Raw genomic sequence first — 12,580 nt, 5'->3', positions numbered from 1 at the left:
TTTGACCAGTTAATTGAGTAATCTGATATTCTTGCAAAAGAGTTTATCAGTTCAATCACCCCAGAGATATTGGTTTGTGAATTTTGGAGAAAGAGTAACACATCATCCGCATAAAGGCTGATTTTATATTCCACGTTCTTGCATTTTATGCCCTTAATTACTGAATTCTGTCTAATTGCTGCTGCTAGTGGTTCGATAAAAATTGCAAACAGTGAAGGGGAGAGTGGGCATCCCTGCCTGGTGCCCCTCAGGAGACAGAAGCTGGAGGATGTCTGGTCATTTGTTCTCACACAAGCTGTTGGGGAATTATATAATATTTTTAACCAGTTGATGAAAGAAGATCCAAAACCAAATTTGTGTAAAGTTGCAAATAGAAATTTCCAGTTAACTCTGTCAAACGCTTTTTCTGCATCTAAAGAAAATATTGTAGTTTCAAGGTTTTTACTGTATGAGTAGTCTATCAAATTAAGTAATCTACGTGTATTTGTTGATGAGTGCCTACCTTTTATGAAACCAGTTTGGTCAGGATGAATTAAGAGGGGGGTTATTTTCTCTAATCTCTTTGAGAGAGCTTTGCAGATTATTTTGAGGTCTACATTTATAAGGGATATTGGACGATAGCTTGAGGGATATACAGGGTCTTTGCCTGGTTTTAGTAAGAGATTAATGTTTGCAGAATTCATATTTGATGGAAGTCTGCCATTTTCTTTGATTTCCAACAACGTTCTGTATAAAACTGGTGCTAGAATCGTCCAGAATTTTTTGTAGAATTCTGCAGGAAAGCCATCTGGGCCTGGAGCCTTATTATTGGGCATACTTATCAGGGCTTCCTGGAGTTCACCTGGTGTCAGTGGCGAATCTAGTGCCATTGCTTGAGTGTCTAATAATTTTGGGAGAGTTATGTTGTCTAAAAACTGATCAATTTCCTTTTTAGATGAGTTTATTTGTGGTGAATACAACGTTTTATAGAAATCCCTGAAAATGTTGTTTATTTGTTTCGGGTCATATACTGTGTTCCCAGATGAATCTTGAACAGCACATATAGTTGTTTTTTCTTTATTTATTTTTAGCTGGTTTGCTAGAAATTGACCGGATTTATTACTATGTTCATAATTTTGTAAGCGTAGTCTTTGTACTAAGAATTTTGTTTTTTTATCAATTATCTCATTTAATTCTAGTTTTGTTTTGCGTATTTTGTTCAATGTTTCCTGATCTTGGTGGTACGCGTAGGCTTCTTCTAGGGATTTGATGGTTTTTTCTAATTCCTGAATATTTTTGTTTTCTTCTTTCTTTTTATGTGATGAGAAAGAAATTATTTTACCTCTCATCACAGCTTTCCCTGCTTCCCATAGAACAGAAGCTGATGTTCCGGGAGTGTCATTAAAGTCTAAATATGAAGTCCACTCTTTTTTAAAATATTTAATAAAGTCTTCATCTTTAAGCAGTGATGTATTAAATCTCCAGTTTTTACTTGGCGTAGTATTATTCTTGTGCATTAGTGTTAAAGATACAGGAGCATGATCGCTGACAGCTATAGGATGAATCTCAGTGTCTGAAATGTCACTCAGCAGTGAGCTGCTGACCAAAAAATAATCCAGACGAGAGTAGGAGTGATGAACATGTGAGAAGAAAGAATATTCCTTACTGTTGGGGTGAAGGGAGCGCCATGCATCGCAAAGACCAAAGTCACTCATATACTGTTTGATTATATTTGTGGACTGCCAATTACGCTGAGTTCCTGCTGTATTGAGCCTATCCATTTCTTCATTTAGTCCAAGGTTGAGGTCGCCTCCAAGAACAAGTGTGCCATCTAAGTGTTCAGAGAGTGCACTGAAAAAACTGTGAAAAAATGAGGGATCATCAACATTTGGACCATATACACTTACAATACATAGCTTTTTATCACATATAGATAGTTTAATGATTAAGAATCTGCCCTCTGGATCTATAACTGTATCGAGTACTGTGAAATTAATATTTTTATGTATTAAAATTGCTACTCCCCTTTGTCTAGAATTATAACAAGCTGAGAACACATTAGGAAACTCAGGTGTTTTAAGTTCATTCGAACCTTTAAGAGGTCTGTGGGTCTCTTGTAAAAGGACAACATCTGCCTGTAGTTTTTTGAGTTGGTTAAATATTTTTAACCTCTTTTCTCTGGAGCCAGCTCCATTTACATTCCATGTAACGAATCTTAGTTCACCCATAGATATGTTTGTATAACTAGGGGTGTATGCTGTGTGTGTGGCTTAGACAGGTGGAGAGAATACATCACCAGTTCATAAATAAAGAGAGGGAGAGAGAGAAAAAATGCGTGGCGAGATGCTCCCTGAGTCTGATTATGTGTGTGCATATTTACTAATATGAGTAGTACGCTTGACTTAAGTGTGTGTATCCTATACTGTGTGCGCTGTCTGTCTGATGTAAATGTGCTGCCGTTGAGCGCATGATTGTGTGTGATCGTGCTGTGCATATGTGTCGAAATAAAGTTTGTGGATGAGTCTGGAAGCAGGTGATCGAAGCAGTGAAAGAAATAAAAGAAACCAAGTACAAGGGTGAGCAGCATAAAAACAGGAGGGGGAAAAAGAGAGAAAAAAAACGAGAAGGAGAGAAGAACAATAGCAAAAAAACCAAAAAAAAACAAACAAACAAACCCGGAAACATTCCAATCATACCGTTGACGGAGAGTGACGGTGTTAATTCTGCTATGAAATTAAGATGAGCCGATTTGATACTGGTAAGTTAAACAGATGTTAATGTTAAGTTAATGCAAGTTAGTGTGCGTGGATAGGGAAAGGGTGTAGCGGATTCTTATCTGGTGTGAAGTTAATACAGCCACGGAGTGATGTCGGGGTCGCGGTGGAGTTGTCCGTCCACGTACAGCCGGTCCACAGCGATGACAGCGCGGGAGCCCTTCTGGATGAAGCTGCGTCGGATTGGGAACAGGACCCTGCGTCGTTCCAGGATCTCTTTGGGGAACTGGTCGTTCACGCTGAAGTCCGTTCCTTTTAATTCCCTCCCGCGGCTTTTCACCTGTTCCTTTTGTTTGAAGTGGCCAAATTTGGCCACAATAGGACGTGGTCTCCCGGCGTTTGAGTTATCTTACTGTTTTGTTTTGCTTAATGTGCCTTATAATCCGGTGCACCTTATGTATGAAAATGGACCCGTTCATCGACAGTGCGCCTTATGATCCGATGCGCCTTGTGGTTAGAAAATTTCGGTAAGGTATTTCTATTCAACTGTGCATGAAAATTATTGTCTCCTTGTAGAAGCAGCAGCCTTTGAAGGACCAGGCTCCCTGAAGAGGATGCGGGACACTATTGAGAGACATGTAGAGTCAAAGAAGTACATGTTTGAAGAGGCAAAAAATGCCATGTTGGAGCAGTTGAACGATTTGAAGGTTTAATTTATATCTTGTCCAGTTATTCTTGGATTCAATAGTTGCCTCTGTAAAAAGTAACAAAGGTTTTGATGATAAATTAGGAAACCGTCCTGAGGACACTGAAGGAAACCATGAAGGAATCCATTGAACACTCACTCAAGACTGAGGCCTGCTCACTGCCAGGTAAACAGAATATATAAAGTATTAGGACTCCTCTCAATACAAACACTAACAATAAATATTTAATGAATACAAATACTTTGTTTTTAGATGTTTTGGAATATCTTGAGATGGTGAAGAAACGCTGTGATGAACTTAATGGGGGTCAAGATGAAAAAAAGTAACCACACTGGGTAAATCTTAAAATGTCACAAATTGTTTAAAAGGCTTTGATCATGAACTATTTTTCTGATTATTTTGAACAATGTTTTTTTTAGTGCTGTTAGCATTAATCACGTTAATACGCGGTCATCAAAGTTAACGCAATAAACATTTTTAATGCACTCAACCCATCTGTAGCACAGAATAGACAAACTTCGGACAAACTGCCCGAAATGCATTGACAGAGACATTCCAAGGATTTTGAGTCAGTCTGCGCTCCAGATGAGTTAATTATTAATCGTGTTAGTCGTGATGATGGCGTTAAAGAGTTTTAAGCTGCATGAACGCGCTAATGCCGAGTAACCCCTCACAAGGACTAATCTTCGTTAACTCGTTGACAGGGATTTGCCAATTTTGACGTGTTAACACGGATCAGTTCACTTTAACGAGATTAACGGTGACAGCACTAGTTTTTATTTAAATATAACTGATCCATCCAGCAGCCATTTGTTATTTGCGCCACAGAAACAGCTGAGGCCTGATAACCCACAGGACATCCCTGAGGAAACACTGATTAGAGACACGAGGTCTTTACATATTATCACAGTAATATTTGTTTTGCTCTCTTTTAATGTTGTGTTGATGTGTACTTTTGACTTTTAATTAATTTTATACAAAAAGCATTTTGAATATTATAGATGTCAATTAAAACTGCTAATATTAAGGTATTAATCACGAGGGTCTAAATCATGTTTTGATTTCTTTCTTTTTAAAAATTTGTAGTAGTTTTTAATCACTTATAGCAGAGTGTGAAGAAATGTAATGCATTCCCCATTTAAACCTGAGATTTATGGTTTTAATTGTAAGAGTCTGAGATTACAGTTTCCAAACGCGTTTTGATTGTGTTGCTTGTTTTAAATATCATAATTTAATGTTTTAAGTTGATGTGTATACTGTGGGTTCATTGGGACGGGAACATTTATTTTAATGTAAGTGTTTATCAGTTAAACACTGAGCCTTATCCAGCACCGAAAAGGTACCAATTTTACATCACAGTTCTAATGACAAATACTTGTTTGTTGCAGTTATACAATATGTGTACATGACAAATAGTGAGAAATAGGTGTAAGTAAAGCTGTAGGAAATCATCAGCTACTTCTGTCATCTCCCTGCCATTTAGATTTTTCTGGGTTTGGAATTATTGGTGAATATATTACAGTTTGAGTTTAGGTTCAGGGTTGTTTCTTTGTTATTTTTTGTTATGTTAAATGTTTAACATTTTAATTACTTCTGTGCATATTGTTAAATTCCTGTTTTGATTTTTGTCGTCAGTAAAAAAATCAAAACAGGAAGAAATAAAATCTCCACCCACCAGACTTTATTTCTTCCTGAAACAGTTCATTCACATTTAGCATTTACTGTCATGTTTCCTGTAACCTTATTTTAGTAATGTCATTACAAAAAATGACTTTGTTGATTTTTAAAAATGCTCAGGAAAGGTACTAAAGTGCTTCCTTTATTACCTCCTTTAACATACAGGATTAGGACACTGGTGAAACAAAAATATTTACATCTCATAATTTTAAGTGAGAGACCATGCAGGTGTTGAAGAAAAAGATTAACAACACTGAGATTGTGGCATAGAGCATTTAAATGTTAATTAATCCAGCACACTGTGATGCAGCTAGTATATCATTTAGCTTTCTTGCTTCCTTATCTGTACTGATTCTAAAAGAATGCATGTATTTGATATTGTATACTGTTCAATAAATCTTACGTGCAAGCAAAGATTTATTGTAATCATTAGATAGAAACATATTTTTTCTAACCCAGATCTTTTTACCCTAAAACCACCAAAAATTGCATTGCATGACCAACATACAGTGGTGTGAAAAAGTGTTTGCTCCCTTCCAGATTTACTATTTTTGTGTTTGTCACACTTCAGTGTTTGAGAACAGCAAACAAATTTAAAAATCAAACAAAAATAATACTAGTAAACACAAAATGGAGTTTCTAAATGAAGGTCCCAAAAGGTTGATTCTGTTCATCTGGACGAAGCGTCAGAGGGAGAAACATTCCTTCACTTATCCAAGTGACTTCTTCAGTCTCAGCTGACTGCAGGTTTCCCCGACCTTATAAACAGCACATTTGCACAACGACTGAAACCAGCCCACTGAATAAACAATGGGCCGCGAGGTCAGGTCCTTGACCATTAATATGCAAATTGTCATGACCATTGATTATTCAATTCAATTCAATTTTATTTATATAGCGCCAAATCACAACAAAAGTCGCCTCAAGGCGCTTTATATTGTACAGTAGATAGCACAATAATAAATACAGAGAAAAACCCAACAATCATATGACCCCCTATGAGCAAGCACTTTGGCGACAGTGGGAAGGAAAAACTCCCTTTTAACAGGAAGAAACCTCCGGCAGAACCAGGCTCAGGGAGGGGCGGCCATCTGCTGCGACCGGTTGGGGTGAAAGAAGGAAAACAGGATGAAAGACATGCTGTGGAAGAGAGACAGAGATTAATAACAGATATGATTCGATGCAGAGAGGTCTATTAGCACATAGTGAGTGAGAAAGGTGACTGGAAGGGAAAAACTCAATGCATCATGGGAATCCCCGGCAGCCTACGTCTATTGCAGCATAACTAAGGGAGGATTCAGGGTCACCTGGTCCAGCCCTAACTATATGCTTTAGCAAAAAGGAAAGTTTTAAGCCTAATCTTGAAAGTAGAGATAGTGTCTGTCTCCCGAATCCAAACTGGAAGTTGGTTCCACAGAAGAGGGGCCTGAAAACTGAAGGCTCTGCCTCCCATTCTACTTTTAAATACTCTAGGAACAACAAGTAGGCCTGCAGTGCAAGAGCGAAGTGCTCTAATAGGGTGATATGGTACTACAAGGTCATTAAGATAAGATGGGGCCTGATTATTTAAGACCTTGTATGTGAGGAGCAGGATTTTGAATTCAATTCTGGATTTAACAGGAAGCCAATGAAGGGAAGCCAAAACAGGAGAAATATGCTCTCTCTTTCTAGTCCCTGTCAGTACTCTTGCTGCAGCATTTTGGATTAGCTGAAGGCTTTTCAGCGAGTTTTTAGGACATCCTGATAATAGTGAATTACAGTAGTCCAGCCTGGAAGTAATAAATGCATGAACTAGTTTTTCAGCATCACTCTGAGACAGGATATTTCTAATTTTAGAGATGTTGCGCAAATGGAAGAAAGCAGTCTTACATATTTGTTTAATATGTGCGTTGAAGGACATGTCCTGGTCAAAAATGACTCCAAGGTTTCTCACAGTGTTACTGGAGGCCAAGGTAATGCCATCCAGAGTAAGAATCTGCTTAGATACCATATTTCTAAGATTTTCAGGGCCGAGTACAATAACCTCAGTTTTATCTGAATTAAGAAGCAGAAAGTTAGCGGCCATCCAGGTCTTTATGTCTTTAAGACATTCCTGCAGTTTAACTAATTGGTGTGTGTTACCTGGCTTCATGGATAGATAGAGCTGCGTGTCATCTGCATAGCAGTGAAAATTTATGCTATGTCTTCTAATGATGTTGCCTAGGGGAAGCATGTATAATGTAAATAGAATTGGTCCTAGCACTGAACCCTGTGGAACACCATAATTGACCTTAGTGTGTGAAGAGGACTCTCCATTTACATGTACAAATTGGAGTCTATTAGATAGATATGATACAAACCACTGCAGTGCAGTACCTGTAATACCTACAGCATGTTCTAATCGCTCTAATAGGATATTATGGTCAACAGTATCGAATGCAGCACTGAGGTCTAGCAGGACAAGCACAGAGATGAGTCCACTGTCAGAGGCCATAAGAAGATCATTTGTAACCTTCACTAAAGCTGTTTCTGTGCTGTGATGAGCTCTGAAACCTGACTGAAACGCTTCAAATAAGCCATTCCTCTGCAGATGATCAGTTAGCTGTTTGACAACTACTCTTTCAAGGATTTTTGATATGAAAGGAAGGTTGGAGATTGGCCTATAATTAGTTAAGACTGCTGGGTCTAGAGATGGCTTTTTAAGTAAAGGTTTAACTACAGCCACCTTGAAGGCCTGTGGTACATAGCCGATTATTAGAGATAGGTTGATCATATTTAAGATTGAAGCATTAATTAATGGCAGGACTTCTTTGAGCAGTTTTGTAGGAATGGGGTCTAAAAGACACGTTGATGGTTTGGAGGAATTAATTATTGAAGTTAACTCAGAAAGATCAATTGGAGAAAAAGAGTCTAACTTAACATCAATGGTACTAAGAGTAGCTGTAGATAATATTACATCTGTGGGATGATTATTGGTAATTTTTTCTCTAATGATAAAAATTTTATTTGTGAAGAAGTTCATGAAGTCATTACTAGTTAACGTTAAAGGGATGGTTGGCTCAGTAGAGCTCTGACTTTTTGTCAGCCTGGCTACAGTGCTGAAGAGAAACCTGGGGTTGTTCTTATTTTCTTCAATCAGTGACGAATAGTAAGATGTTCTGGCTTTGCGGAGGGCTTTCTTATAAAGCAGCAAACTATTTCTCCAGGCTAAATGATGATCCTCTAAATTTGTGACACGCCATTTCCTCTCCAGCTTACGAGTTATCTGCTTTAGGCTACGTGTTTGAGAATTATACCACGGAGTCAGGGACTTTGGATTTGAGGCCTTAGTTTTCACAGGAGCTACAGTATCCAGAGTCGTACGTAGTGAGGAGGTAAAATTATTAACAAGATAATCGACCTCTGTTGGAGTAGCGTTCAGATAGCTGCTCTGCTCTATGTTGGTACAGGGCATTGAAGATGATAACAGTGGGTGGATTATATTCTTAAACTTAGTTACAGCACTTTCAGAAAGACATCTACTTTGATAAAGTCTACTCTCCACTGCTGTGTAATCAATTATTGTAAATGTAAATGTTATCAGGAAATGATCAGACAGCAGAGGGTTTTCAGGAAACACTGTTAAATGTTCAGTTTCTATGCCATATGTTAAAACAAGATCTAGAGTGTGATTAAAGTGGTGGGTGGGTTCTTTTACATTTTGAGAGAAGCCAATTGAGTCTAATAACAGATTAAATGCGATGTTGAGGCTGTCATTTTTAGCATCTACATGGATGTTAAAATCACCCACAATAATTATTTTATCTGAGCTGAGCACTAAATCAGATAAAAAGTCTGAGAAATCAGAGAGAAACTCTGTGTAAGGCCCAGGTGGACGATAGATGATAACAAGTAAGACTGGTTTCTGAGTTTTACAGCTGGGGTGGACAAGGTTAAGCATCAGGCTTTCAAATGAATTAAAAGTCTGTCTTGGTCTTTCGTTAATTAATAGGCTGGTGTGAAAAATTGCTGCCACACCGCCCCCTCGGCCTGTGCTTCGAGATTTCTGGTAGTTAGAATGACTCGGGGGTGTTGATTCATTTAAACTAACATACTCATCCGGCTGCAACCAGGTTTCTGTAAGGCAGGGTAAATCGATTTGTTGATCAATTATTAAGTCATGTACTAACAGAGACTTGGAGGAGAGAGACCTAATATTTAATAATCCACATTTCACTGTTTTACTCTTTGGTTCAGATGTGGATACTGTATTGTTCTTTCTTTGTGATTTTTTATGTTTAAGTTGTTTATTGCTGGTTTTTGGTTTGTTTTTTGTCTTTTTGGGAGCTGACACAGTCTCAATGGAGATGGGTTTTTGGGGGGGTAGCAGGAGGAGAGAAGCTGCAGAGAGGCGTGTAAGACTGCAACTCTGCTTCCTGGTCCCAACTCTGGATAGTCATATTTTGGGGGGTTTAATAAATTTGTCCATATTTCTAGAAATGAGAGCTGCTCCATCCAAAGTGGGATGGATGCCGTCTCTCCTAACAAGACCAGGTTTCCTCCAGAAGGTTTGCCAATTATCTATGAAGCCCACATCGTTTCTGGGACACCACTCAGACAGCCAGCAATTTAAGGAGAACATGCGGCTAAACATGTCACTCCTGGTCTGATTGGGGAGGGGACCAGAGAAAACTACAGAGTCCGACATTGTTTTGGCAAAGTTACACACCGATTCAATATTGATTTTAGTGACCTCCGATTGGCGTAACCGGGTGTCATTACTGCCGACGTGAATTATGATCTTACTGTATTTACGTTTACCCTTAGCCAGCAGTTTTAAATTTCCTTCAATGTCGCCTGCTCTGGCCCCTGGAAGACAATTGACTATGGTTGCCGGTGTCTCTAGCTTCACATGTCTGAGAACAGAATCACCAATTACCAGAGTTTGACCCCCGGCGGGTGTGTCGCCGAGTGGGGAAAAACGGTTAGACACATGAACAGGTTGGTGGTGTACCTGGGGCTTCAGTTTAAGACTATGCTTCCTCCTCACCGTCACCCAGCCGCCCTCTTTCCCCAGCTGCTTGGGGTCTGCCGGGGAACAGCTAGCGGGGCCTACGCTATCTTCGGCTGCACCAGCTACAGGGGCCTGGCTAGCTACGGGTGAATGAAGGGTGCGAAGCCGAGTCTCCAATTCAGTAATCCTGGCCTCCAGAGCTGCAAATATGCTACATTTATTACAGGTATCATTACTGCTAAAGGAGGCCGAGGAGTAACTAAACATCTGACACAATGAGCAGGAAAGTGCAGGAGGGACAGGTGAAGTAGCCATGGTGCTAACGAGTCGGCTACGAGCTAAGCTAAGCTAGCGAAACAGTAAAGAGACAGTGAGTGAATACTTTGGCTATAAATTAGGTAGTGAGTACACAGAAAGGGTGATTCAGATGAAGCACGTTAAGATTATACTATGAAAAAGGGATGTATCAAAAGATTTAAATTAAATTGCTAAGCAGAAAAGCTACTCAGAAACACCACTGTGTTTGAGCAGGAACAGGAAGTGATACTCTACCACAAAGCGAGCGAACACCAAGTGACAGCGCCCAATTAGTTGCCTTGAGTACCAATCACAGAGTTTGGGAATATCTACAATCACAGCATTGTAAGATGGCGAAAGATGTACCCTTATACCCCCTCCTCCTCCATTCAGAGATGATCTTTGCCTTTTTCACATAAATGCCCTCCTCGACTCCCCATTCAAACCAGCGTTCCTTCCTAAATGCCCTGTTTGAGGATTTAAAATATTAAAGTGTGACAAACATACAAGAAAACAAAAAAGAAAATCAGGTAGGGGAGAAATACGTTTTCACACTACTGTAGTTTTAAACACTACACAAAAATTATTCTACAATTTAAAACTAAAGACATTTTCTGTATATCATTATTTTATTTTTGTCCTTATTATATTTTCTTTATGATGTTTTACATAATCTCAGATTAACCTCTTGTTTGTTTGACAATTACTTATTATTTGACATGAAAACATTGCTTATTTAAGTTGGAGTCTTTTTGTGGTTAAACTTGGTGTTTTACTGCATGGATGAACAGTTGAGGGAGCTAAAAATATTTGGAGAAATGTGCCAAGCCAGTTAAGAAAAACTAATCATCTCTTGACCTTTAAGATTTATCTTGTAAACCTTTCAGACAGGAATGGCCTCTCACTTTAGAGTAAGTAGGCTTTTCACTTCATCACGAGTTCTTCTGTCATCTATCAGGGAAGCAGCCTTTTTTACCACAGGCCTAATCACTTAATGATAACTATGTCCATCCTCTGACGCTTAGCCTTATCAAGGGTTTCAGAATATACCAGCTACCATTGGGCGAGAGGCCAGTCTAAGGCAGATGATAACTACATCATCAACAAAATAAACTCCAGTTTACTTGTTGTGTAAAGCATCTCCAAAGATGACACAACAACTGTTATTTCAAATTATTTTTTAAATATTTCCATCACAAACTATGATAACTGATAACTTTGCACAATTTCATCACACAATGTTGCTGGAAACTTTTTCAATTTTTTTTTCAAATCAACATAAATTAACAGAATTATCCGAGTAGTGATATTTGAGAATGCATGGGAATAAGAAGCAGCACCTCCAAATCTGAGGCCATGGTCCTCAGCTGGAAAAGGGTGGAGTGCCCACTCCAGGTCAGGGACAAGTTCTTGGCCCAAGTGGAGGAATTTAAGTATCTCGGGGTCTTGTTTGTGAGCGATAGGAGAGGGGAGCGGGAGACTGACAGACAGATTGGTGCTGCGGCTGCAGTGATGCGGAAGCTGTACCGATCCATCTTGGTGAAGAGAGAGCTGAGTGTATTGGTGTTAGTCTTTCTCCTGTGCTTCCTTAAAGAAAGAGAAACAGTCTTTTAAAAGATTCATTTCAGCACTTGAAGTTACAAAATGCTAGACCTCGATGTGAACCAGAGGTCTGCTTCACAAAAATGATGAGCCTGTAAGCAGGTATTACAATTTTATACCACAACAAAAACAAGTGTTATTATGACTACTTCTGGGAAACAATGTGTCCGGTTCTGCTGTCTCCCGAGTGGATCTTTTCCCCCATTCTATCCACATCTGACCTTGTCTGCATCTGCTCCTTGTTGGGTTTATCTAGGCACAAACCCTGCTGGAACACGAGACCAACTAACTGCACGACAAAACAAGGCAAGACAGAGCTCTTTGTCTTTGTGGCTCGCGAGGGAAGTCAGTCAAAGTTGAGGAAAAGATTCCTTCACCTGAACTCAACCAACTTCGACTGATTCCTTCGCTACAGCCCTTTTTATTGTCAGCAAGCAATCATTCATGAATATGCAATTACAAATACACGTGACATTCTTAAACAGGCATATCTGAACAACATCAGTGTCTGTATTCTGTGTGTGTGGGTGTGTGTAGGTGCATGTTTGTGTGTGTTTCCAGCCATACTTATACATAGACATACGACCTTTCAATGAACTTAAACTGTATGCAGAAAATCATAAGTAAGTGTC

At 39.1% G+C, this 12,580-nt stretch overlaps 1 long non-coding RNA gene across 2 annotated transcripts; it reads left to right on the top strand.

Moving 5' to 3' along the window:
• The first annotated feature begins 2,060 nt into the window (after positions 1–2,060).
• Positions 2,061–5,491, top strand: LOC109201965 (uncharacterized). Of its 2 annotated transcripts, XR_002061921.2 has the most exons (4): positions 2,061–3,400; positions 3,484–3,565; positions 3,653–3,735; positions 4,229–5,491. It is a non-coding gene; the product is annotated as an uncharacterized LOC109201965 (long non-coding RNA). The 2 variants fall into 2 exon arrangements; XR_003219610.1 differs by having other exon boundaries at positions 3,653–5,491.
• The last annotated feature ends 7,089 nt before the right edge of the window (positions 5,492–12,580 follow it).

Source organism: Oreochromis niloticus, linkage group LG4, assembly GCF_001858045.2.
Source record: "Oreochromis niloticus isolate F11D_XX linkage group LG4, O_niloticus_UMD_NMBU, whole genome shotgun sequence".
Lineage (NCBI taxonomy): Eukaryota > Metazoa > Chordata > Actinopteri > Cichliformes > Cichlidae > Oreochromis > Oreochromis niloticus.
Note: the sequence above shows the minus strand (reverse complement) of the source record. Positions and strands in the feature narration are given on the sequence as shown.